The sequence below is a fragment of the Schistocerca piceifrons genome, chromosome 2 (genome assembly GCF_021461385.2).
Source record: "Schistocerca piceifrons isolate TAMUIC-IGC-003096 chromosome 2, iqSchPice1.1, whole genome shotgun sequence".
In the NCBI taxonomy this organism is placed as follows: Eukaryota; Metazoa; Arthropoda; class Insecta; order Orthoptera; family Acrididae; genus Schistocerca; species Schistocerca piceifrons.
The window spans coordinates 990,960,101-990,986,469 of record NC_060139.1 but is presented as its reverse complement, the minus strand read 5'-3'; the positions used below and the strand labels follow the sequence as shown (position 1 = coordinate 990,986,469).

At 44.4% G+C, this 26,369-nt stretch overlaps 1 protein-coding gene across 2 annotated transcripts in view; it reads right to left on the bottom strand.

Annotated features, from left to right (window-relative positions):
- Positions 1 to 26,369, bottom strand: part of LOC124776884 — a 238,875-nt gene that overhangs the window by 68,622 nt on the left and 143,884 nt on the right. The gene's annotated exons all lie outside the window — the stretch shown is intronic.

Here is a 26,369-nt window from a genome sequence, read left to right as displayed (position 1 = left end):
GATGCTGAGTCGCGATAGGCATGATAAAAAGATTCACACAATTAAAGCTTTCGGCCATTAGGGCCTTTATCAGCAGTAGACACACACACACACACACACACACACTCACACGCACACACACTCACACTCACACTCACATAAATGCAACTTGCACACACATCTGCAGCCTCAGAGAGCTGAGACCATACTGCGAACAGCAGCACCAGTGCATGATGGGAGTGGCGACTGGGTGGGGGTAAGGAGGAGGCTGGGGCGGGGAGGGGGAGGGATAGTATGGTGGGAGTGGCGGACAGTCAAGTGTTGCAGTTTAGACGAAAGGCAGGAGAGAAGGTGCGGAGGGGGGGAGGGGGTAAGTAGCAGAAAGGAGAGAAAATAAAAGACTGGGTGTGAACCACCCTGTTGCTGAACACGCTGCCAAACATGATATCCCTCATCTTAATGACTGCTTCACAACCTGTGCCATATGGATCCGTCCCACCCACACCAGCTTTTCTGAATTGCACAGGTGGTAACTTTCCCTTCAATACATCCTACTTTCCTGTAGCCCTCCTGGCCTCAGCCTTCAATAGTCACTGTCCTCACCCATCCATCCCCCTCCCTGTTCCCATTCCAGCACTACACAGCTGTCATTTCACCGCCACACCCAGTCTTTTATTTTCTCTCCTTTCTGGTACTTTGGTGGAAAGAGAATAGAATGTATAAGATTTGCTGATGACATCGTATTAGTGGCAGAAAGTGAGCGGACAGTGAATAACATGCTCAAAGATCTGAATGAAGCTTGTGTGGAATATGGTATGCAAATACACACAGCAAAAACAAAGAGTATGGTCATCAGTACAAGACGCAGACTGTCCAATATTAAAATAGGACAATCTACCATTAGCCAAGTAAGTCAATTTAAATATCTCGGAAGCACAATAACTGAAGACTTGAGATGTCACCAGGAGGTGAAAACTCGAGTTGTCATAGCAAAGGAGGCATTCAACAGAAAGAGGAGATTCTTATGTGGCAAATTAGATAAAGGACTAAGGAAAAGGCTTGGCAAATGTTTTGTCTGGAGTGTGCCACTATATAGGGCAGAAACATGGACACTGACACGAGAGGATGAAAAAAGGTTAGAAGCATTTGAGACGTGGATGTGGAGGAGAATGGAGAGAATAAGCTGGATGGAAAGAGTGAGTAATGAAAGAGTATTGGAAAGGGTTGGTGTGAGAAGATGTCTGCTGAAGGTTGTAAGAGAAAGGAAAAAGAACTGGTCGGGACATTCATTGAGAAGGGAGTGCTTGCTAGTAGATGCTTTGGAAGGATTGGTTTGTGGGAGAAGACTGAGAGGAAGAAGGAGATACTCGTACAAGGTGATAGATGACATAAAGGGAAGAGGAAATTATGCAGACCTGAAGAGGATGGCAGAAGACCGGACAGCCTGGAGAACTACCATGTGAAAACCTGCCTTTAGGCAGAACACTGATGGTGGTGATGATGATGATGATTCTGGTACTTACCCCATCCGCACCTTCTCTCCTGCCCTCCGTCTAAACTGCAACACTTGGCTGTCCACCAGTCCCACCACACTATTCCTCTCCCTCCTCGCCCCAGCCTCCTCCTTACCCCCACCCAGTCGCCACTCCCATCATGCACTGGTGCTGCTGTTTGCAGTGTGGTCTCAGCTCTCTGAGTTGCGTTTATGTGAGTGTGTGTGTGTGTGTGCGTATGTGTGTGTGTGTCTACTGCTGACAACGGCCTCAATAGCCGAAAGCTTTAATTGTCTGAATCTTTTTATTGTGCCTATCGCGACTCAGCATCTCCACTATACGGTGAGTAGCAACTTTCCTTCTCTGGTATTGTTACATTCCATCCTGGATTTCCATTGTTTGATGATATACTGAGAACTACGGATGAAGGGCTACAGGCAGGTTCCATATTTCTAGATTTCCCGAAAGCACTTGACACAGTGCCCCATTGCAGGCTGTTAATGAAGGTACGATCATATGGAATAGGTTCACAGATATGTGATTGGCTCGAAGAATTCTTAAGTAATAGAACCCAGTATGTTGCCTCGGCGGCGATTGTTCATCAGAGACAAGGGTATCGTCAGGAGTGCCTCAGGGAAGTGCGATAGGACCGCTGCTGTTCTCAACGAACGTAACTGATTGGTTGGTTGGTTTGGGGAAGGAGACCAGACAGCGTGGTCATCGGTCTCATCGGAATAGGGAAGGATGGGGAAGGAAGTCGGCCGTGCCCTTTCAGAGGAACCATCCCGGCATTTGCCTGGAGTGATTTAGGGAAATCACGGAAAACCTAAATCAGGATGGCCGGACGCGGGATTGAACCGTCGTCCTTCCGAATGCGAGTCCAGTGTCTAACCACTGCGCCACCTCGCTCGGTGAACGTAACTGATTTAGCGGAGAGAATGAGCAGTAATCTGTGGTTGTTGTGTCTTGTCTACTGATGATGCCTTGGGGTACAGTAAAGTTCCAAAGTTGAATGACTGTAGGAACATACAAGACGACTTGGACAAAATTTACAGTTGGTGTTATGAATGGCAACTAGCCCTAAGTGTGGAAAAATGAATTTAAAGTGGATGAGTCGGAAGGAGAAACCTGTAATGTTCGGATGCAGTATTACTATTGTCCTGCTTGGCACAGTAAATTCGTTTAAATATCTGGGCGTAACGTTGCAAAGCGACACTAGATGGAACGAGCATGTGAAGATTGTGGTAGGGAAGGCAAATGGTCGACTTCGGTTTATTGGGAGAATATTAGGAAATACTGATTAACTTGTGATGGAGATTGCATATAGGACGCTGGTGATAGCTATTCTTTAGTACTGTTCGAGTGTTTCGGATCCGTACCAGATCGGATTGAAGGAAGACGTGAAGCAATTGAGAGGCGGGCAGCTAGATTTGTTACCGGTAGGTTCGATGAACACGTAAGTGTTATCGAGATGCTTCGAGAACTCGAATGGGAATCACTGGAGGAAAGGCGAAGTTCTTTTCGTGAAACACTATTTAGAAAATTTAGAGAAACGGCATTTGGATCAGACTGCTAAACAATTCTACTGCCGCCCACACGCATCAAGCGTAAGGATCACGAAGACAAGATACGAGAAATTAGGACTTATACGGAGGCGTAGAGACAGTCGTTTTTGCCTCGCTGTATTTGATGGTGTAACAGGAGGAGAAATTATAAGTAGTGGTACAGGGTATCCTCCGCCAAGCACCATACGGTGGTTTGCGGAGTATCTATGTAGATGCAGATGTAAATGAGTTTAATTATTAGTAACATTATCAATAAAGATTGCTGTAGTTGTCATTAAAATGGCGTCGGATGAAAATATTTGCACCGAGGTACATTGGTTGTCTCTATACACAGGGTAAATCACTTAAAAATTGGCACCGCAGATATTGCGGAAATAGAAAGTGCTATTGAAGTGCGGTTTTCACTGAATAAATTAGTTGTTAGGGGCTCGCATTGTTGCCCAGTAAACAGATTTTAATAGTACTTATATAGTATATTTTTGTGCTAACATAGAGTTTTTAAAATGAACAATGCTTATTGACGTTAACAAACTAAAGGATGGTACATTATAATGTCAGCGATGTTTGTTGCAGGGTTCCAGTACGAGTAGTTTACGATGTATAATACTTTGAGAAGTTTCCTCACCGACACTTATTTTTTCCAGTCAACCTGGGTAGTTGGTATGTTGTTAAATATGATTATTATGCTTACAGTATGGTTGTGCGTTCCTTGAGTGCGCTGCGACTTGCGACAGTCAGTTACTGTGTGACGGTCGAAGCAACAGGTCATGAGTGAACGATGGGATTTACCAATGCAGGAATAGCCGACATACTCGTGTTGTTTGTAGAGGTCTGGAAGAATACAGTTCGTTCTTTTACGGTGTATGTGACAAGATATCCCACAAGATGTCAACCATCTCGGGAATCATTTATTAATCTCTTCGATCAGTTACGTGAAAGTGGTAGTGTAACACCTAGACAACATAACAGAAGGAAACAAGTGACGACAGACGAGTGGGAAATTAATGTTTTTTACAATATTGTAAGACATATAAAAAGCCTCTTTATAGTAAGTGTCCCAATCCACTTGAAAAAATTGTGTGGAATAGGAAACGGTCTTTAATCTTACTGTTACCATTTCATGTGTGAATTGTAATGTTTTGTGAAAATGGTATTATTATTATTATTAATTATTCAATCTGCTTTTGAGTATGAAAGGAAACATGAGAAGAAGGTTCAATATACACGTTATCTATTTTAAATGTTTTGAAATGTATTTTCTTGGTCTTTAACAATTTATATCTATTCCGACCAACTTTTAAATAAATTACTTTCAGCACATTCCTTGCAACTGGCGGAAGGAAAAAAATTAAAAATGTGGTTACTGCGATCCATGTACTCTAATTATGGACGAGTTTTTGACGATTCCTGTTAAAGATTAAAAGGATCATGTCTCATTTCATTAGCTGTTCCCATAATTTGGAGGGAACCCATGAAGCACACAACTGACTGTTACTTTTGGTGACAAAAACAGACAGGATCACGGCTGGTTTAAGGCCCAAGTGACACAAGTCGCCACTTGGAGCGCCATGTTAAGTGCGACAACTGTAAGGTTTCTATACAGAACGTGTCATAATTAACAGCGGCGCTAGAGGCTCCCACGTGCAAGATTCTTATACAATCCGCATCGCAATTAGGAGCGAAAACTGACACAAGCGAAAGTGTGTGATGGAAAAGAGGGCAGAGTAAGATGAACTGGGGGAGGGAGAGGGAGGGGAAGGGGGGGGGGGGTGGAAGTCTCCAAACGTGAAGACGCTTGTGTGGAAAAAAGCTCTCGAAGCGACCCTGGATAGAATCACCTCAAAAACAAGGAGAATTGTGCAATACTCTCATTTATCATCTGCTATGAGGGCTGCATATCGCAGTGAAGAACTGTCAGTTCCTATGCTTCTTCAGAATGTGACAATGAGTGAAAGTTAATGCAGTCACGAACACTCAGAAGACAGTGAAGGAAAGATGGACGCCGACCCTGCATTTCGAAGCCGCTGAGGATCAAATGAGCCACAATTTTTGTCTCAAGGAAATCTCGGGTATCTTCTGCTTGACCTAAATTTGTCGAAACAACAGGCGGCTCTATTAGCTTCGCGATTAAAAGGGAGGAAGCTTATTTTTCGGGCTTAGAGAGTGACTGTCGTGACCGCCATGTTGTTTTCCTTCTGCATATTTCTCCACGGAAGGTGGCATGGTTTTTTGTAATAACGAACACTTCTTTCTGAAGAAGTGGCCAAGATTTCTCTATAAATGGGTGAGCCCTTGTTCATAGATTACAAGAAACAAAATATAAAAACAGTACTTCTCTGCAATTTTAACAAATTTTCTTCTGTTCTGATTACTTATGCAGTTGAACTGTAGGAAAAATATGATTAATTTGAACTGCTACTCTCACATATCTAGTGTGAGAAATACAAACGACTTTTATGAGGAGGTTCCAAGATAACTGCAATTCTTTTAGGCACGCAGCTCGGCTACACAAAGCAATACTGCTTTCCAGCTGGCCGGTATGGCCGAGCGGTTCTAGGCGCTTCAGTCTGGAACCGCGCGACCGCTACGGTCGCAGGTTCGAATTCTGCCTCGGGCATGGATGTGTGTGATGTCCTTAGGTTTGGTTTAAGTAGTTCTAAGTTCTAGGGGACTGATGACCTCCGATATTAAGTCTCATAGTGCTCAGAGCCATTTGACCCTTTGAACTGCTTTCCATGCGGGTGGAACAACAGCGACGGGGAAAACCGCTATTACAGGGGAAAAAATGGTCTGCTCGGAATGAACGGCTGTCTAGACACAAGAATTTGTTGAACACTCCAAAAATATTCATCTAACTCCGGCGCAAATTAAATATCTCTCGTCAAAAACTTTAGGAAAGCCAAGGACAAAAAACTCATGTGGATGCATGTACGTGCAAGAGAAGTTTCTAAGGTTCAGTGAAGTGAAATTAAAGAAACGAATATTTGTAGATTAGCAAATTCGGGAATTAATTTCTGATAAACATTTTCTTGATTTGCTGTGTGATATCGAAAGAATGACGTAGCTGTCTTTGACAAGCGTTTCCAAGAGCTTTCTAGACAACCATAGGTCAGAGAACTGTCGAAGAGCAACTTATATAATACCAGCTTGTGGGACACAAATGGCACTTAAACCACATTTCTTGAATTATCGTTCTTTCTGAATAACCTTGGCACCGTTAGTGGCGTACATGGAGAACGATTCTATCAGGACATATCTCAAATGCAAAAGCGTTATCAGGGCATATGGAGCATCGAAATGCTTTCCGACTACTGCTGGTCTTAACAAAGCAACGCTGGCAAGGCAAAGTATCGCAAGATTTATTTTTCAGTATGATTCTTTTCTTTTATTTAGTTTCTAGGCGCGCAGTCCGGAACCGCGCGACTGCTACGGCCGCAGGTTCGAATCCTGCCTCGGGCATGGATGTGTGTGATGTCCTTAGGTTAGTTAGGTTTAAGTAGTTCTAGGGGACTGAAGACCACAGCTGTTAAGTCCCATAGTGCTCAGAGCCATTTGAACCATTTTTTTTATTTAGTCTCTTGTTAACATCTGATCCGTTTTTTGTGCACTGAGAGATTATTTTGCTGTTTGCATTTATAAGTCTTGTTGCTAGAGCGAGTCGTTTTTACTAGATTCGCATAATTCGAGTACATAGCTTGCCGTAGGCATTTGCAAAAATCAATTATTTCATGAAGATTGAGACTAGTAGAGAAATTCTAAAATTAGATTGGGATTCAGGGACGAATTATATTCCAGGGAACACTGAATGTTGTTCTTTTAACTGAAAAAATTTGTCTACAAATGTAATCGATGGTAAATATTTCGACCATTTTGTGAAAGAATCAGTATGCCGCCGTTACAGTTTTTGTCGACTCCGATTCCCTATATGAAGATTTAGCATTCACACCCTTCAGTTATTATAATTTGAAATGTAAAAAATATTTTTGTAACTGACACAAATAAAATCGTGGATTTAGAGTACAGTAAGATATAGTGAGGAAATGTCCCTATAAACGCTCTGACTCGCGCTGTCACGCAGGCAGTAATGATGCTTCTGGCTGCCAAGAAAAATATTAAGAGTGTGACACAACTACAGAGGTAGTGAAGAGTGCTCGTCGCACCAAGGATCAAACTGCATGAATGGCCGTATTAGAACACACATTATTAGTAGTCGTACTGGGGCCATCGTTAGCCATGGTCCGCAGCCGAGCCGTCGAGGATGGTAAGAAGAACAAGGTGGTCGTGCCAGTGGCGGGGAATCGTGGTGCCAACGTGTTGCAATACATTGACACTGTCGCGCAGGGCGTCCACTCTATCATAGAGGCGCCTTACTTTCTCTCGAATGGAAGTCTTTAGAGGGACCACGCGGTCTCCCCGTGTAGGTTAACAGTCCTCTTGAGTGGAGGGGTATTCAAGCTCCATCGAAGCACCTTATTCTGCAGGCTCTGGTGGGTCTGCATCCGGCAGGCAGTAATCGTGGCCTACGCAGAGGTGCCATAGGTGAGGGAAGAGTGGACAACTGTCCGGCACAGTCGGAGCTTGGTGTCTAAGATCAGTTCCCTGCTGTTGAAGAGCGGGTACAATGCTTTTATCAGCTTCTGCCCCTTTTGGGTGACGTATTCCGCATGTCGATGGAAGAGCAGTTTTTTATTCTACCGGACACCACACCCGTGAAGTAGACGGCCGTAGTTTTGGCGGCTTTCAGGGCAATCTTGTTTGAACGGCACTTGGCTCTAGAGATCAAAAATGAGCTGGTCAGTGCTGCGGCCGATCGTATAGAGCGCCGTATTGTCAGCGTATTGCATCAGGTAGCAGTGAAGGTTGACCTTCATATCGGTAACATAAATGTTAAAGAGGATGGGAGACAACAGAGCACGTTGAGATATACCCATCAACATATGACGTACGCTCGAACATTTTCCTTGCTGAGTAACCGAGAAGGCTCTATCTCGGAGGAAATCATCCACGATCTTGATATAGAGGTTGTTTCAGTGAGAGCGTGCAAAAAATGTAAGAAGACGTAGAGAATGCTCCACTGAACAATTTGAGGTAGGGAACCTGAGGTAGGAGAAGCCATCTTGGGGTGGGATGGAAGTAAACTTGTTTACTGATTTGCCTAGCATTACGGTTTTCCAGCTTATTTACAACTAACATGCGTGCGAGTTTACACGTACTGTTCTGTTTTACATACATGTGCATTCTTTATTTCATTCAAGGAAACAAGGAGGACGCGCCTGATTACTGAGGAGCCATAATGCAGGTTTTGTGTACTTTTCTTGTACACAAAGTGGCTCTGTTCTATCATATTTACCTTGACAGAACTTGCCTCTGAATGAACCACAGACCCGTTCGTTGCTCAGTGCCATTCAGAGACGTACAGTAAAATATGATGGAGCAGTAACGGTGCAGTTTCCCAGAACTGTCTGACATGCACTTTGGGTACGGAAAAGTCGTTGCAATGCTCTCACTGCTGAAAGGCTCTACAGGGAATGATTTCCTAACCGGCATCATCCGTCACGCCTAGTGTTTATTTCTGTCAACGAATGCGGGAGACTGGTTCATTGGAAAGAAGAAATGATAGGCCCGGCAACATGAAGACCACTCGCACAGCCTATTTTGGAACATGTTGAAGCGGACCCCACTACAATTACTCGTCGTAGTGCACGTGAAATGGGCGCTGCATATACTAGCGTGTGGCGCGTACTCCACTAACAACCATTACTCTCATATCACCCCCAAACGAGTCCATGCAATGCTTGTGACTAACTTTGTACCAAGGATCGCATTGTGTCAGTGGTTGCTCCAACAATGGATTCACAACCAGATTTCCTCCAGATCGTGCTATTTACTGACGAGACCTCGTTGATCTTGATGGTATTTCGAACAGCAGGAACAGACATGTGTGGATCATACCACGAAGTACGTTTTGCTGTGAATATCTGGGCCGGATTTGTAGGCGACAACCCCAATGGACCCTATTTTCTACCCGGCCATCTGAACGCCCACCTGTACTTGAGGTTCGTGCAAAGAGCTCTACCTGAGTTGCTGAAGAACGCACCCTTGGCTGTTCGCGAGAGGATGTGGATACCTCATGACGATGGACCATCTCACTTCTGAGTGGATATCCGCAACCATCTCTATGCTGTATTTCGTGATCGTTGGGTTGGAAGGGCAGGTCCTATTCCATGGCCTGCGAGGTCACCTGACCTGAATCCCCTAAAAATCTAAAATCACTTGTGTACGAGACCCCAGTGGATACGGAGATGGAATTAGTTACCAGGATTGCAGCTGCCTGTGATATGATTCGAAACACACCAGAGGTATATGTCAGGGTGCGTCAGAATCTTGTTCGTCGATGTCATGCTTGTATTGAGTTTGATAAGTCGTCAGTTTCAGCACATTTCGTAAGATACAGTACAAATGGTACGTTCAGTGTGTCATTGTCATTTGCAGTTAACTTTAACTAATGTAATTAAAGAAGTACACAGTAATGTGTTTTTATTCCTATTACTTCCTTAAGCTGGCGTCTCAGACCCCAGGTTCCTTATCTCAAACTGTTCAGTGGTGGATTCTCTATGTCGTGTTAAATTTTTTGCACGCTCTTACGGAAACACCCTGTAGATGTCCGGGATGGTCGTCTGTGTCAGCATTTTGTGCACGAGATTGTCCTATAAAAGCCTGACGTAAGCATTTTGCATGTCCAGGAAAACCTCTGGTCCCGGCATGATGGAATTAAAGTCCTTGTTGACGTGGTCTGTGATCCTAAGAATTTGTAGTTCAGCAGACAGTTGGGAAGCGAAACCGAGCTGTTCCGGATGGACGCAGATTACTAGTTCATATTGCTGCCTTTATACCAAAAATATACGCGAAGACGAGTGCGAAAAGCCAGCCACTACATGAACGACCTCTGCAAAGTTATGCGCTCTCTTCGATCACTGCTCCATCTATGGCACGCAGGCGCATGCGTATTGTGATACTACAGAGCGCTCTCTGTCGGAAAGCGCACTCACGGAGTTAAAATTCAGATATCAACATTAATGTCATTAGATACGTTAAAGATCATAAAATGTTTTCTTTTTCAATACTTTAAAGAAGTCACCGGGTCCCACGTGTTATCCATTTGAAAGCCGCCATCACGATTAATAGGACCTTGCGCTAAACTTATTTTCACCGATTCCTTAATAATAGAATCTCGGAAGGATCTCGTCGAGGCAAAGATATTCATGGCAGAGTAATCCATATACTGTCCTGTAGAGATGGAATGTTCCGGTATGGATGACTTACTGGGCTGCGAAAGGCGAGTATAGGGATTCATGTTCAACTCATCTTTCAAGCACTGTGGCACTTCGTCTGACCAATAAAGGCTTTGCTACACTGACAAGGTATTCTGTAGTTTCAAGACACAACATGTTTCCGGTGCACCAACGTTCGATGGAAGCCCATGGTTTGTGATGGGTGGTGGCAGCTAGACGCTTGCAAATATAGGTCTGTAGGTGTGGGCTTGCGCTTTCCGTCTGACCAAGACGTCCAGAAATGGCAGACAGCCGTCCTTTTCCACTTCTATCGTAAATCTGATACTCCTTCGAATGTTGGTGCATCGGACACATACCTAAAAATATGGCTCTGAGCACTATGGGACTTAACTTCTGACGTCATCAGTCCCCTAGAACTTAGAACTACTTAAAACTAACTAACCTAAGGACATCACACACATCCATGCCCGAGGCAGGATTCGAACCTGCGACCGTAGCGGTCGCGCGGTTCCAGACTGTAGCTCCTAGAACCCCTTCGTAAATCACTAAAGACGAATGAATCATTAGTTGAAACGTGTTTGATTGAGATGCAAATCTAAAAGATGAATAGCGTTACAGAATCTCACTCTCCACTCTCTGACGTCGAGGAAGGATCAATAGAGTCGAAGACATCCTCTCACAGGGTGTAGATTACATGGGCGGAATGTAAGCTGTCGGGTAGATTATAGTGATAGGAGTGAGGGTGGATATATCTCCTTAATCTAATAACTGAAGGAAGCACAGTGAATACAGCGTGAGGCATGTCGTTAGAATTTGAAGGCTTTCGATTTGGGTAAGGATGGATTTCTCATGGACATTCCATTTGTTGTGGGGGTAGTCCTTTGTGATTTGAGGATGGATATTAAGTGCTGGGTTGCACCTGTGAGACTGATGGCCACGAAGATGGACGTTCCCAATAAGACTGATATTATGAGCAGAGATGCGATCAAGGAAGTTTAGAGAAAAAGTTTGACACCTGAGATAGTTGCTTTCCAGTCGGTTGTGTTCATGCAGGGGGAAAACATCGCATTCTAGTGTGTCAGTAAACAGACGTCACCATGCAAATTCTTCAGGGGAATGGATATAGATGTTAACGTCTGAGACAGAGGAGGACTGATAAAGAACGTAAGGTGACAGATGCGTATTGTGGTGATATTGTAAAAATATTTGATTAAATATGACACCTTGGATTTATTTTGGGATAGGATACACATGAAGAAAGTTTCGTCGGACTCAAGAGAATAAATGTTGTGGAAGTGTAAGTTATGTTGTTGTCTCCCCGTAAATGACTGGGCTAAAGAAAGAAGGCCTTGAGGTACTCTAATTGGATAAACACTAAGTGAACTTGGTTTCGGGAGTAGGACGCTTAAGTCATTTACTGAAAGCTAATGGTACTTGGTTCGAGATGGGGAGATGCTTGAAAGGCGGATGCTTTCGAGAACCGTTGCGGTGAATCTGGTTATATCTTTGGCGGTGAGAGGAGGTCCTAAGGAGTTGTTGGACTGAAAGAAGTGTCAATGGGATAGATAAGGATGATGATATTAAATTTTTGGTGTGGGGAGGTTTGCCTTTACATTTTTGGAGATAGGAAGAATGGTATGCTTTACATGTATTAGGAGACACCAGGACCCTGCAAAATCAACATTTACGGCCAGGTATTAAACCTATGTTTCACGTGACAGCCCAAATACTCATAGCTCAAAGGTGTATACTAAATCATTCAGCACACATGATTTTCCAAGTGAGCGGCAGAAGGACCCTGCCGTCAACTCTTGTCTTGTCATCTCGTGGAAACGGGTGTACTGCCGGTGGTCTGCGTCTTCCCAATACAATATGCCTTCCTTGCCACGGCCAGTTAGAAGGTCTGAATGTTGAACTGTCTTGTTACCATCAAACCACTTGGGAAAATAATATCTACGGCCACCCTCACAGGGTTAAAAGTTGGGCACAAGTGCTGTGTCGTTCGTCTATTGGGTCACTCAGCGGATGACTAAAAGAAAGACAGCCAAAATATAGTTCAAAAATTGGCCTTGTGACGGCTGCACGCAGAAAATCTGATAGATTATTCGTTAGATTGAAAAGTACCGAGATTATACTTGCGGTAGACGTTACACGCCCGAAATTAGAAAGGGAAAGAAGCACCAATTCACAGACTTTTCTCAGACGTGTAGACTCGTATTTCCAAATTAAAGGTATTGCTGGTGCTAAAAACATATGGTTGTGGAGCAATCATTAGACTACGCAGAAGTAGCACGACTTGAGGTTTCTTGTTGTGAGAAATTCATAACTAAGTTTCTAGCTTGGGGCTTCACCGCACAAACGGATTTCAAGATGCGGATTCTTAGGGTGCGATACAGTGACGACGTGTGTTGGAAACTTAGCCATTCTCGATGACTACTCGGTTCGACGAATGTTAGACAATGAGCGCTGTGGTGCAATGCAGACAAAATTTTCTCCATCGCGTTCAGCGAGCATAATCGCAGAGAGAAAAGGGGGAATTCCCAGAGGCGATACGGTGATTTAATGCGGTTGACGAAGAGCGCAGAGGAAGCGTTATCAGTCGGCAGGGTCCACGTGATAATGAAGCGAGGCCACAACATTGCGCCAGAACGCCGAGCGCTTGCAGAGACATCTAGGGAGAGCAGGCTCTTCCGGAGTAGATTTCCGGAGCGAAATGACCACGTGCAGTGCCGACCAGTGAACGCCATATATGTGCATAGCGCTGTGCGACGGGTAATGAAAGAGTAACAGATTGGCCTGCAATGAAATTTCCTATGGCAGAGAAAAACAATGGGAAAATCGCGCACGCTAGTGAGCAATGAGTGAACGACGTGGATGCCACTCGGTCATGGGCCAGTCGACACGTCATGAGCGTTCGTTACTGGTGGACTGACGGACGAGGGCGCTGTCGTCGACGACGTCGATGAACCCGTCCGATATGTTGAAACAAATGTTTCGTGTCACTGTATACATCATGAAGTTGATTGTACAGAAACACTTCCGTATAATGATACAGGATCGAAAGTGAGGGCCAACCAACACCTTAGGGAACTAGAGGACGAGGAGGAGATTAGTGTTTAACGTCCCGTCGACAACGAGGTCATTAGAGACGGAGCGCAAGCTCGGATGAGGGAAGGATGGGGAAGGAAGTCGGCCGTGCCCTTTCAAAGGAACCATCCCGGCATTTGCCTGAAGCGATTTAGGGAAATCACGGAAAACCTAAATCAGGATGGCCGGAGACGGGATTGAACCGTTGTCCTCCCGAATGCGAGTCCAGTGTGCTAACCACTGCGCCACCTCGCTCGGTAGGGAACTAGAAACCTGAAAGAAATTTCTGTTACTGGAGTCACACTAGTTCCGGTATTTGGTGAATAGAAGAAAATCGATAGGAAAGTGCTCGTGGGAGTAACAGCTTTGAGACTGTGGTATTCCTAAACTATGGTTTCACACTCATGTGATGCCGGCCGGAGTGGCCGAGCGGTTCTAGGCGCTTCAGTCTGGAACCGCGCTACCGCTACGGTCGCAGGTTCGAATCCTGCCTCGGGCATGGATGTGTGTGATGTCATTAGGTTAGTTAGGTTTAAGTAGTTCTAAGTTATAGGGGACTGATGACCTCAGAAGTTAAGTCCCCTAGTGCTCAGGGCCATTTGAACCAACTCATGTGATAATCAGCAGCGACGTGTTGGCGGAACGATGCACCATAACTGATTGACAGCAAAGACAGTGAGGTATTTATTTAGTTGATCGGATGTGATTATTTATCAAATGAAGACAGAAGTCTGTGAAAGAGTCCGCGATCATGTTATGGCACTTTGTTAAGAAAAATTGGGTGATATTATGCTGTCGAAAGCCACAACTTTAGTTCTGTTAATGTAGGACATGTAAATCATGGGGATACTAAGCGAAAAACTGTAGGATGCCAACGAGAGGGAAACTTTAACTTAAAGGCTAGACAGTTTAGCCGAAGCGACTAGTACGAATGAGTTGAAGGACGAAAAACGGAGATTCAGAAGGCGCCTCCACAGAAACAAGAAGGTGATAAACACATTAGAGAGGGTTGTCAAGGAAGAGGAGGATGGCTCGCACAAGGTTTTTGAGAAATGATTTTATTGAAGCGTATCTCGTTAAACTAGATGCCGTCTACACGAATGATGAAGTAGTAGACACGAACGCCAATTAACAAGGCAATTTAGCAGCAGTGCAAGCTAATAACAACAAACCCACAGATGCGAAAACTAAAAGCCTGTGTGATAGAGGCAGAAGAATCCATATGGGACGAATTAAGCGTAGCGGAACGCAAATATAACGAAGAAACGGATAATAGAATGGACTGCTCGAGTCAGCCACGACTTACAAGCCACGGAAGAGAAGCGATTCAAGTAAAAGTCACGTCGTCAGCATCGAAAGAATGCTACGAAAAAAGCATGTTATCTCGGAAGGTGGACTTTCTAACGTCTAAATGGAGACGAAAGATAACAGGTAGGAATTAATCACGTTCTTTGCGTTGTAATGTAAACGCGTGTTAAGTTGTAAGTAGCGATAACAAGAGTTTTGGTTGTAACTCAGGACGGCCCCCTTTATAGATTATCAACTGAATTTTGAAAAAAGGGTATTCTTTAATATCTACAAGGTGTATAACTTTGCTTCCGCCGTTTTTTCCCCAACAGTTGAGGCTTTAATGAAACAAATTGGTTACACGTGTATCTATCATTCAAAGTATTTTCCATCGCTGACCACTACTTTCTCCCATCTTCCGGGCAGTGAACAAATCCCGCGTCGAAAAAATTATCTTTTGAAGCTATCCAAGAATCGATCCAATTTGTGACTTCTTCACGAGATCGGAAGTGTTGGTCAGCCATGCCATGCGCCATTGATCTAAACAGGAGATAGTCAGAGGGAGCAATGCGTTTCCAAGTACGTTTTGACCTCTTTTGCAACGTGGGGTTGGGCGTTGTCGTGCTGCAAAATCACTTTATCGTGCCTCTCGCTGTACTGCGGCCGTTTGTCTTTTAATGCTCTGCTCAAACGCATTAATTGCGTTCGATAACGAGCACCTGTGATTGTTTCACTTGGTTTTAACACCTCATAGAACACGACGCCGAGCTGGTCCCACCAAATGCAGAGCCGTGAATATTCGGTTTGGCCGTCGGCGTGGAAGCATGGCCAGGATATTCCCATGATTTTTTGCGTTTAGGGTTATCGAACGAACCCATTTTTCGTCCCCGGTCACAATGCGATGCAGAAATCCCTTCCATTTTTGCCTCTGAAGCAACTGTTCACAAACACACAAACGCCGTTCAATGTCTCTTGATTTCAGCTCACAGGGGACCCAAATTCCTTCTTTCTGAATCATGCCCATAGCCTTGAGACGTTTTGAAACGGCTTGCTGTGTCACTCCCACTAATCGTGCCAATTCTTCTTGAGTTTGAAGCGAGTCTTCACTCAGCTATGTCTCCAATTCTGCAACATCGAAAACATTCTCTCTTCCACCACTATGCCGGTCTACGAATTTAAAATCACTGTTCTTGAAGCGTTGAAACCACTGACGACACGTCCTTTCACTAATAGCGTCCCTACCATGCGTACTCGAGAGCATTCTATGAGACTCAGCCGCTGTTTTCTCCATATTGAAACAAAACAGTAACATCTTCCGCAAATGACGAGAATTAGGCTCGTGAACTGATATTTTCAATCAAGATCACCTTTATGATGCAGACACAAATCGACTAATGTTTGAATGGGGTTATGTCGACCGAGGTCCAAGCTAACTGCCTGACGTCTGCGATGTGTTTCTTTCGACCGCTACTTAACGTTGTCGCCACCGATCGGCAAACGGCGGAAGCAAAGTTGTGCACCTTTTAATATAACTTTCAGTGAAGCAAGTCTTTTCTGAACGTATTTGTCTGGCGTGTGGCCTTGCACGGAAGTGAAACTTTGACGATAGACAAGAAGAGAATAGTAGCTTTTGAAACGCGGTGGTAGAGAAAAATGCTGAAGATTAGATGGGTTGACTGAGTACGTAACGAGGAGGTACTGAAGCAAATCGAGGTAAAAAGAAATTTATGGCGCAACTTGACTAAAATAAGTCATCGATCGTTAGGACACATCCTAAGGTAGGAAAGAATTGTCAGTTTGTCTGTGGAAGGAAATGTGGGGATTAAAAACTGTAGGAGGAAACCAAGAGATGAATAGAGTAGGCAGGTTCAAATGGATGCAGGCTGCAGTAATTATTCGGAGATGAAGAGACCTGCACGGGTTAGGTAGCATCGGGAGATGCATCACACCAGTCTTCGAACTAAGACTACAACAACACGATGAATGCCTCCACACGGTAATGGAGAAGGAGAGAGAGTAACATTTACGTGCGCGTTGATTTTAATTTGGTAACGAACGGAAAAGGTGAAAGGTATGAGATTGTATGTATGCAACTATTTAGCGACAAGACTTTGTCTGTTGCTTTATTAAGCTTTGCTTGATCCATTTCTGTGAATCTGACAGTGGCGCGTGCCTGGCCATTTCCGTTGTGTATGTGTGTGTGTGTGTGTGTGTGTGTGTGTGTGTGTGAGATGTGTCTTGCACAGTTAACTTGCTTTACAGCCTGTGTACGTCTTTCAAGTGAAGTTCCGTTTAAATTAAGGAATACGAGGAAAGGAGGACTAAAAAAAAAAATGGTTCAAATGGCTCTGAGCACTATGGGGCTTAACATAGGAGGTCATCAGTCCTCTAGACTTAGAACTACTTATGCCCGAGGCAGGATTCGAACCTGCGACCGTAGCAGCAGCGCGGTTCCGGACTGAAGCGCCTAGAAGCCCTCGGCCACCGCGGCCGGCAGGGAGGATTCACCGATTTAACTTTCTTTTCAGACAACCTGTTTGTTTAACAATATATTTCTATAAATTTGTTTTTTTTTCACAAAATGATAAAATTTGCTAATGAATAAGCTTTTGCAAGAGAAATCAAAACAACAAAAGATATTACAGTAATTTACAAGACGGCCGGACCTGCAGCCCACCCATTATCGGGTGAAACAGCGGCGTTTATTACCGTGCTGGACACAGTCTCTCTTATGAAACGCACTTCTGCAACACATGCAAATTGTATAAGCACCGTTGACGACAAGAGTGATTCAATTACTCAAAACAGATGACGTAACTTTTAACTTGAAAGCTATCGAAAGGTTCGGGTTTAAGATGCGTACCTGAGCTTAAAGGTTAAAAGGATTAGGAAACAATATGACAATGATAAGCCTTACTTCAAAGCAACCAACGTCTTACTTTCAATCGGCAACCCACGTGCGATTGGATCCCAAGCCGTCCGCCACGCGGGGTAGCCGTGCGGTCTGGGGCGCCTTGCCACGGTTCGCGCAGCTCCTCCCTCGGGCACGGGTGTGAGTGTCGTCCTTAGTGTAAGTTAGTTTAAGTTACATTGAGAGTGTGTAAGGCTCAGGATCGATGACCTCAGCAGTTTGGTCCCATGAACTTACCACCAATTTCCAATTATTCCAACCCGCCCTTTCAACAGTTATTTTGACTGAAGCCTGGTGACAGTTGGCTGTTAATATTTTCATAGTTAATCCGATTATCAGTTAATAAGACCGCTCTGAAGGTACGTCTTAAAACATTACATGTCAACACTTATTACAAGACAACTCAAGCGGCGGAACCACAAGATCCAGCTAAAATAATCCAATAATGACCCGGTCTTTCAAACACAGCAACGCACAGCTTAGTACAACAGGTTGTTCAGATTACAACTAAAGACTTAGAAATGTAATTATACGCAAAGAACTGAACCGGTTAACATCTAAATCTAACGACAAAGCCCCTGTTTTGTTTAACTGCAACCTGTGCCTTAGTACAATTGTTCCGACTGTATTTATGGCTAGAAGCTGATTCATTAGAACATTAATGATCGGGTATAAACCAAAAAGGAAAGACAATATATTAGGGAACAAATTTTCAAACGACAACTAGTGTCTTAGTACAATACCACAGCCTATATTTGCGACCGAAGAGCCGACCGAGTAAAGCTCTGAGGGTCGGGTACAAGCCAGAAAATAATTAGGAGGGCAGGTAGACAACGACACAAATTACCACGAGGATTACAGAATGTCACTCCCCTTGATCAGCAAGCAGTTCCATGGATCCACGGGTGTATAGTTATGCTGAACGCTATTCAATTAAAGAGGAGTGGAGAACTGGTCACGTTATTTATTAGTAGGTTGTGAGAGACAGAAAAATATTGTAAAGCATTTTCGCGTCATACTAATGTTTTATTGTAAGATAAATGGTGAAGAAATTGCGTAGTATGTTTTGTTCTTGGTATTTCAGTGAGTTGACGTAGTTTAATAGGCGGGAGAGTGCACTGTAGGAAACCACAGTCGAAGGTTCTGTTATCGATGCTATTGCTAGTATTGGGAGGTGCGTAAGTTCGTAGCGTTTTTCATAAGTTTAATAAACACAAGAGATACAAATAACAGAGACTTTAGTCATCAATAAAATATTCCCTTCCACTATTTACAACAGTCTTTGAAAGGTGGGTTGACTTTTGGATTCCGCGACTGTAGAAATCACTTAGTTTTAAGGTGAACAACTCATCGAGCCATGTTTCATGCGGAAATGAAGTTGTTCAACAGAGAGCGGGAAAGTTGAAAATCTGAGGGCGCAGAATCAGGTGAATGAGGATGGGCCCGGAATGACTTCCCAACCAAACACCTGTATACCGTTTTTGTCCGTCTAGCAGAATGCGGACGGGCGTTATCATGGCGTAGTATCACGTCGCGAAGTCTTTCTGGTCGTTGTTCTTGGACTGCGTCTGCAAGATGTCCTTGCAGTTGACAATAAATTCCAGTAGTGATGGTTACATCCCGGGGAAGTAATTCGTAGTACATCACACCATCACTGTTCTACGAAATGCATAATATTATCTTTTGTGGATGCTGTGGTTGCTGCTTCGTTTGGGCTCGACCGTTCCTTTCGTTTCCTTTTGTTAGCATAAAGACACCATTTCTCGTGACCAGTAACCAAACAGGATAGGAATGGGCGATGTGATTAATGAGCCAGCTGAGGACGAGCAAGCAGAGATGCACGTATGAGCACCCGTTGTTTTTTGTGGTTTTGGCTTAAAGCATGCGGTAACCATAAACACGATCTTTGAACCTTCTCCATTGCATGGAAATATCACACGATGGCGGAATTATCTCATTTCATCACATTTGCCAGTTCTCGAGTACACTGACGTGGATCAGTGTGGTTTAATGTCGACATGGGTGTGTGTTGTTCTTACCATAACTTAGTCTGAGTATTGAGTAAGTCTAGGGAACGATGGCCTCAGCAGTTTGGTCCCTTAGGAATTCACACACATTTGAACATTTTTTTGGGATTAATGTGTTTAAACGATCTTCATCAAACCCCGAAGATCTTCCTGAACATGGAGAGTCACTAAAGTCAAAATGATCCTCCTTAAAACGAAAAAAAAAACCATTTTCTTGCCATATTCTGTCCAGCGGCATTATCTCTAAACACGGTGCAAATCCTTCTGCCTGTCTCCGCTGCCACAGAAGAATATGTCGAAAATGTCCACTTGGTGCTCCATTTTCTAGTGTCCACAACGTCACTCATTATCTCCAAATGACAAAAGGACAATATGCAAACATAAGTAGCAACAGCGAACTACATCTAAAAATGACAATCGATAAATAAACCCACAGAAAGCAGAATAGCGACAGGCAAAACAAAACCGCTGCGAATATATTTTAATTTTCTTGTTTAAGTCCAAGACATTAGCAACTACAGCTCCGTGTTCTAGGACAACATTGATATTTTTGGCTTTATGTGTCCTTAATTTTATCACCTAGCAACAAGAAGAACAACACTGTTGTTAATTTTACGAGAAAAAGTATCTCAGATGAGGAAAATGAATAAGAGATGAGTGACTAGCTTCATTTGACCACAAAATGTTGATCTACATCGGAGAGAAACCTCCGTAATTACATTTGTAATGAAAATAATTTAGCGTCTTTATGATTACTACCTTATTCAGTTCACATGACACGTTTTAATTTAGGACTAATAGACTATTAAAGAAGGAATTCCATTTTTATTTACATAAAAAGATAAAATATAATTATGTAGAGGAGCGGAAGTTAAATTTTTTAAGGTCTTGCACATACTGCACGAGATTCGTCATTATTGGGATAATGTATGACTCAAATGGTCACAGTTGGCCACTTCCATCGGTAAGAATGTTGTTGTTGTTGTTGTGGTCTTCAGTCCAGAGACTGGTTTGATGCAGCTCTCCATGCTACTCTATCCTGTGCAAGGTTCTTAATCTCCCAGTACCTACTGCAACCTACATCCTTATGAATCTGTTTAGTGTATTCATCTCTTGGTCTCCCTCTACGATTTTTACCCTCCATGCTGCCCTCCAATACTAAATTGGTGATCCCTTGATGCCTCAGAATATGCCCTTCCAACCGATCCCTTCTTCTAGTCAAGTAGTGCCACAAATTCCTTGCCATTGCCAGTCTACATTTTATATCCTCTCTACTTCGACCATCATCAGTTATTTTGCTCCCCAAATAGCAAAACTCATGTACTACTTTAAGTGTCTCATTTCCTAATCTAATTCCCGTAGCATCACCCGATTTAATTCGACTACATTCCATTATCCTCGTTTTGATTTTGTTGATGTTCATCTTATATCCTCCTTTCAAGACACTGTCCATTCCGTTCAGCTGCTCTTCCAAGTACTTTGCTGTCTCTGACAGAATTACAATGTCATCGGAGAACCTCAAAGTTTTTATTTCTTCTCCATGAATTTTAATCCCTACTCCGAATTTTTCTCTTGTTTCCCTTACTGCTTGCTCAGTATACAGATTGAATAACATAGGGAGTAGGTTACAACCCTGTCTCACTCCCTTCCCAACAACTGCTTCCCTTTCATGCCCCTCGACTCTTATAACTGCCATCTGGTTTCTGTACAAATCGTAAATAGCCTTTTCTTCCCTGTATTTGATCCCTGCCACCTACAGAATTTTAGAGAGAGTATTCCAGTAAACATTATCGAAAGCCTTCTCTAAGTCTACAAATGCTAGAAACGCAGGTTTGCCTTTCCTTAATCTAAGATAAATCGTAGGGTCCGTATTGGCTCACGTGTTCCAACATTTCTACGGAATCCAAACTGATCCTCCCCGAGGTCGGCTTCTACTAGTTTTTCCATTCGTCTGTAAAGAATTCGTGTTAGCATTTTGCAGCCGTGGCTTATTAAACTGATAGTTCGGTAATTTTTACATCTGTCAACACCTGCTTCCTTTGGGACTGGAATAATTAAAAAAAAAATGGTTCAAATGGCTCTGAGCACTATGGGACTCAACTGCTGTGGTCATCAGTCCCCTAGAACTTAGAACTACGTAAACCTATCTAACCTAAGGACATCACACACACCCATGCCCGAGGCAGAATTCGAACCTGCGACCGTAGCAGCAGAGCGGCTCCGGACTGGAGCGCCTAGAACCGCACGGCCACCGCGGCCGGCTGGAATAATTATATTCTTCTTGAAGTCTGAAGGTGTTTCGCCTGTCTCATACATCTTGCTCACTAGATGGTAGAGTTTTGTTAGGCCTGGCTCTCCCAAGGCTGTCAGTAGTGCTAATGTAATGTTGTCCTCTCCTGGGGCCTTGTTTCGACTTAGGTCTTTCAGTGCTCTGTCAAACTCTTCACGCAGTGTCATATCTCCTACTTCATCTTCATCTACGTTCTCTTGCATTTCTGTAATATTGTTCTCAAGAACATCACTCTTGTATAAACCCTCCGTATACTCCTTCCACTTTTCTGCTTTCCCTTCTTTGCTTAGAATTGGTTTTCCATCTGAGCCCTTGATACTCATGCAAGTGGTTCTCTTTTCTCCAAAGGTCTCTTTAATTTTCCTGTAGGCAGTATCTATCTTACCCCTGCCCCTGTAAATGTCTTGCAATTTATAACCTGGTTCCTGATCTCTGTCTTACCATGATATATATTCTACCTGAGACCTTCCAGTATGTCCAGGCTTCTTCCACCTATACAGCCTTCTTTTATGATTCTTGAACCAAGTGTTAACTGTGATTAAGTTACGCTCTGTGCAAAATTCTACCAGGCGACTTCCTCTTTCATTCCTTACTCCCATTCCATATCCACCTACTACGTTTCCCTCTCTTCCTTTTCCTACTATCGAGTTCCAGTCACCCATGACTATTAAATTTTCATCTCCCTTCACTATCTGAATTATTTCTTTTATCTCATCATACATATCATCAATCTCTTCGTCATCTGCGGAGCTAGTTGGCATAATAACTTGTACTATTGTGGTAGGTATGGGCTTCGTATCTATCTTGGCCACAAAAATGCGTTCACTATGCCGTTTGTAGTAGCTTACCCGCATTCCTACTTTCATATTCATAATTAAACCTACTCCGGCATTACCCCTATTTGATTTTGTATTTATAACGCTGCTGTCTACTGACCAGAAGTCCTGTTCCTCCTGCCACCGAACTTCACTAATTCCCACTATATCTAACTATAACCTATCCATTTCCCTTTTTAAATTTTCTCACCTACCTGTCCGATTAAGGGATCTGACATACCACGCTCCGATCCGTAGAACGCCAGTTTACTTTCTCCTGATAATAACGTCCACCTGAGTGGTCCCCGTCCGGAGATCCGAATGGGGGACTATTTTACCTCCGGAATATTTTACCCAAGAGGACGCCATCATCATTTAACCATACAGTAAAGCTGCATGCCCTCGGGAAAAATGGCGGCTGTAGTTTCGCTTTTCTTTCAGCCGTTCGCAGTACCACCACGGCAAGGCCGTTTTGGTTGGTGTTGCAAGGCCAGATCAGTCAATCATCCAGACTGTTGCCCCTGCAACTACTGAAAAGGCTGCTTCCCTTCTTCAGGAACCACACGTTTGTCTGGCTATCTGTATCGCTGAGGCACGGAAGCCTCCCCACCAACGGCAAGGTCCATAATTCATAGGGGGGGAGGGAGAGGGGGGGATAAGAATGTAGCTTATCAATTTGCGTAAGTGGCTGAGCCATGTTGTCATATATTGAGTACATGGAAAGAAAAGAAGTGAGACGAAACAGCTTGCTGTGGGAAGCTGAGTGTGGCATAAGGGAGGTGGGTAGAGTGGGATGTGACATAGAGAGAGAGAGGGGGGGGGGAGAGACAGAGAGAGAGAGAGAGAGAGAGATGGGGGGATGTGCTGTAAATGGTGAAGAGAGACTGTGTGCTTGTTGCAGCGTCTTCACAGACGAACGTGGCCATCAACTTGCGTCAGAGGAAATCTGGACTAGTCTGTGAATAACACCTATCGCCAGTTCAATTGCTGATTGAAATAGGAGCGGCAGAACTGAAGGGGTGCTGCGAGATACTGTCGTGTAGTCTGGGTCATAAGGTCCTTTCTCATAACCTCTTAGTTTGATCAGACACAGTGGCTCCAATAGCCCCTCTGAGATCGGCTTGCAGTGCTCTGGCGGTAGCCGTACGATGCCGAGGTGGCCAAAGCAGAGATCACAAGGGGTTGTAATGCGTCGGCGACCTTGCCCAGCTCCGTCTCCCTGTAGCTTGTTCACAACCAAGGAATGGCAAATGGAGGGACTATGGAATCTGCAGCAACACAGTGTAAGGTCCATTTTTCTTGATCAAACATACCGTCCTTGCAATTTATACTGCATTAAGATGTCGCATTCCACGTGCTCGGTTAAATACAACGTCCATAAATGAGAACTACCAACTGTGTACCTCACTAGAGAACACCGAAACACCGCCACTTACTTCCTTCTGAGGTGTCACCTGACAGTAAAATGTAACACAGCCGGTATATGACGGATGACTTTAGTTGTCGCACACGTTGAAAGCGAGGCTCTCAGGATGCAATAAGAACACAGGTACTGCCTGTATCAAAACAAATTTAGCATATCGGACGTTGAGACACGCGTCCGCCTAATTCTTCCGAGCAGTGTACATCGATCAGCCAGAAAATTATGACCACTGACCCACTGTCGATATAAACCAGTCCAGCAAATAGCAGCGTCGCCTGGCGAGGAATGACTGCTAATCAGACACACGCACGGAGCATGTGATATTAGTGAACGTGCTGTCCCTGAGTAGAATGGGAAAGGCGCGCGGTCTATCTGAGTTTCGCTGGGGCCAACTCGTGTTGGCCCGGAAGCTCGGCACGAGCATTTCGGAAACTACGCAACTAGTCGAGTGTTCGAGGAGTGCTGTGGTGAGTCTCTTAAATATGTGGCGAAACCAAGGTGAAACCATGTCCAGACCTCGTGGGGTTGGTTAGGCATCCGATTTATTGTCGGACGTCGTAGGCTGGTCACACTGGTACCATAAAACAGGACAGACGGCTTTCTGTGGCGGAACTAACATCAGACTTTAGCCCTGGACAAAGTACAAGTGTGTCTGAATATGTCCCAATGTAAACACCACGACATCAAAAATGGTTCAAATGGCTCTGAGCACTATGGGACTTAACATCTATGGTCATCAGTCCCCTAGAACTTAGAACTACTTAAACCTAACTAACCTAAGGACATCACACACATCCATGCCCGAGGCAGGATTCGAACCTGCGACCGAAGCAGTCCCGCGGTTCCAGACTGCGCGCCTAGAACCACTAGACCACCGCGACCGGCACCACGACATCGGCACTGGACGATTGCGAAGTGGGAGAGCGTTACATACTCTGATGAGTCCCGATATGTTCCTCATCGCGCCCATGGGAGTGCACGAATCTGTCGTCTTCCAGGGGAATTGATTCTTGATACCTAGACTGTAGGACGGAGAGAAGCTGGCAGCGGCTCCATTATGCTCTGGGGAACATTTACGTGAGCTTCCAAGGGTCCAGTGGAGCTCGTGCAAGGCACTATGACGCCCAAGGAGTATGGTACACTGGTTGAAGACCACCTGCCCGCTTCATAACGATCAAGTTTCCCGACGGCAGTGCCATTTTTCAGCAAATAATGTGCCATGTCACAAGACCAGGAGTGTGATGGAGTTGTGGTGTCACTGCCAGACACCACACTTGCTAGGTGGTAGGCTTTAAATCGGCCGCGGTCCGTTAGTATACGTCGGACCCGCGTGTCGCCATTATCAGTGATTGCAGACCGAGCGCCGCCACACGGCAGGTCTAGAGAGACTTCCTAGCACTCGCCCCAGTTGTACAGCCGACTTTGCTAGCGATGGTTCACTGACAAATTACGCTCTCATTTGCCGAGACGATAGCTAGCATAGCCTTCAGCTACGTCATTTGCTACGACCTAGCAAGGCGCCATTACCAGTTACTATTGATGCTGTAAAACATGTACTGTCAAGAGCGATGTTCACCATTTATGGATTAAAGTTAAGTATTCCGCAGCTACGTCCTTTTTTTGCTAGTCTCATTTCCTTGACCTGTTCCAGACCTCACGCGTGAGCTAAAACGCGTGCCTTTCGGCTTCCTCTCATAGTGGGTTGGCTGTCTTGCCAATCCACAACAGGAGTGGTTCAAGAAACACAGTGGCGAGGTCGCATTGATGTACTGCCCCCCAACTCGCCTGATCTGAACCCGATCGGACACATCAGGGATGTGACCGAACGTGGCGTCAGATCTCATCGCCCCACTCCCGGAAATTTACGGGAATTAACTGACTTGGGTGTGTGCAGATAAGGTGCCAACTCCCTCCAGCGACCTAACAAAACCTCACTGCTTCCATGCCACGACGCGTCGCTGCTGTTATCCGTGCCAAAGCTGGACGTACCGGCTACTAGCTAGGTGGTCATAATGTTCTGGCTGTGTTGCAACACGCAGTGACTTACATTTCTGGAATGAAACTTGACGCCTATGGTTGCGCATATTAGTCTACATCTACATGATTACTCTGCTATTCACAATAAAGTGCCTGGTAGAGGGTTCAATGAACCACCTTCAAGCTGTCTCTCTACCGTTCCACTCTCGAACGGCAAGCAGGA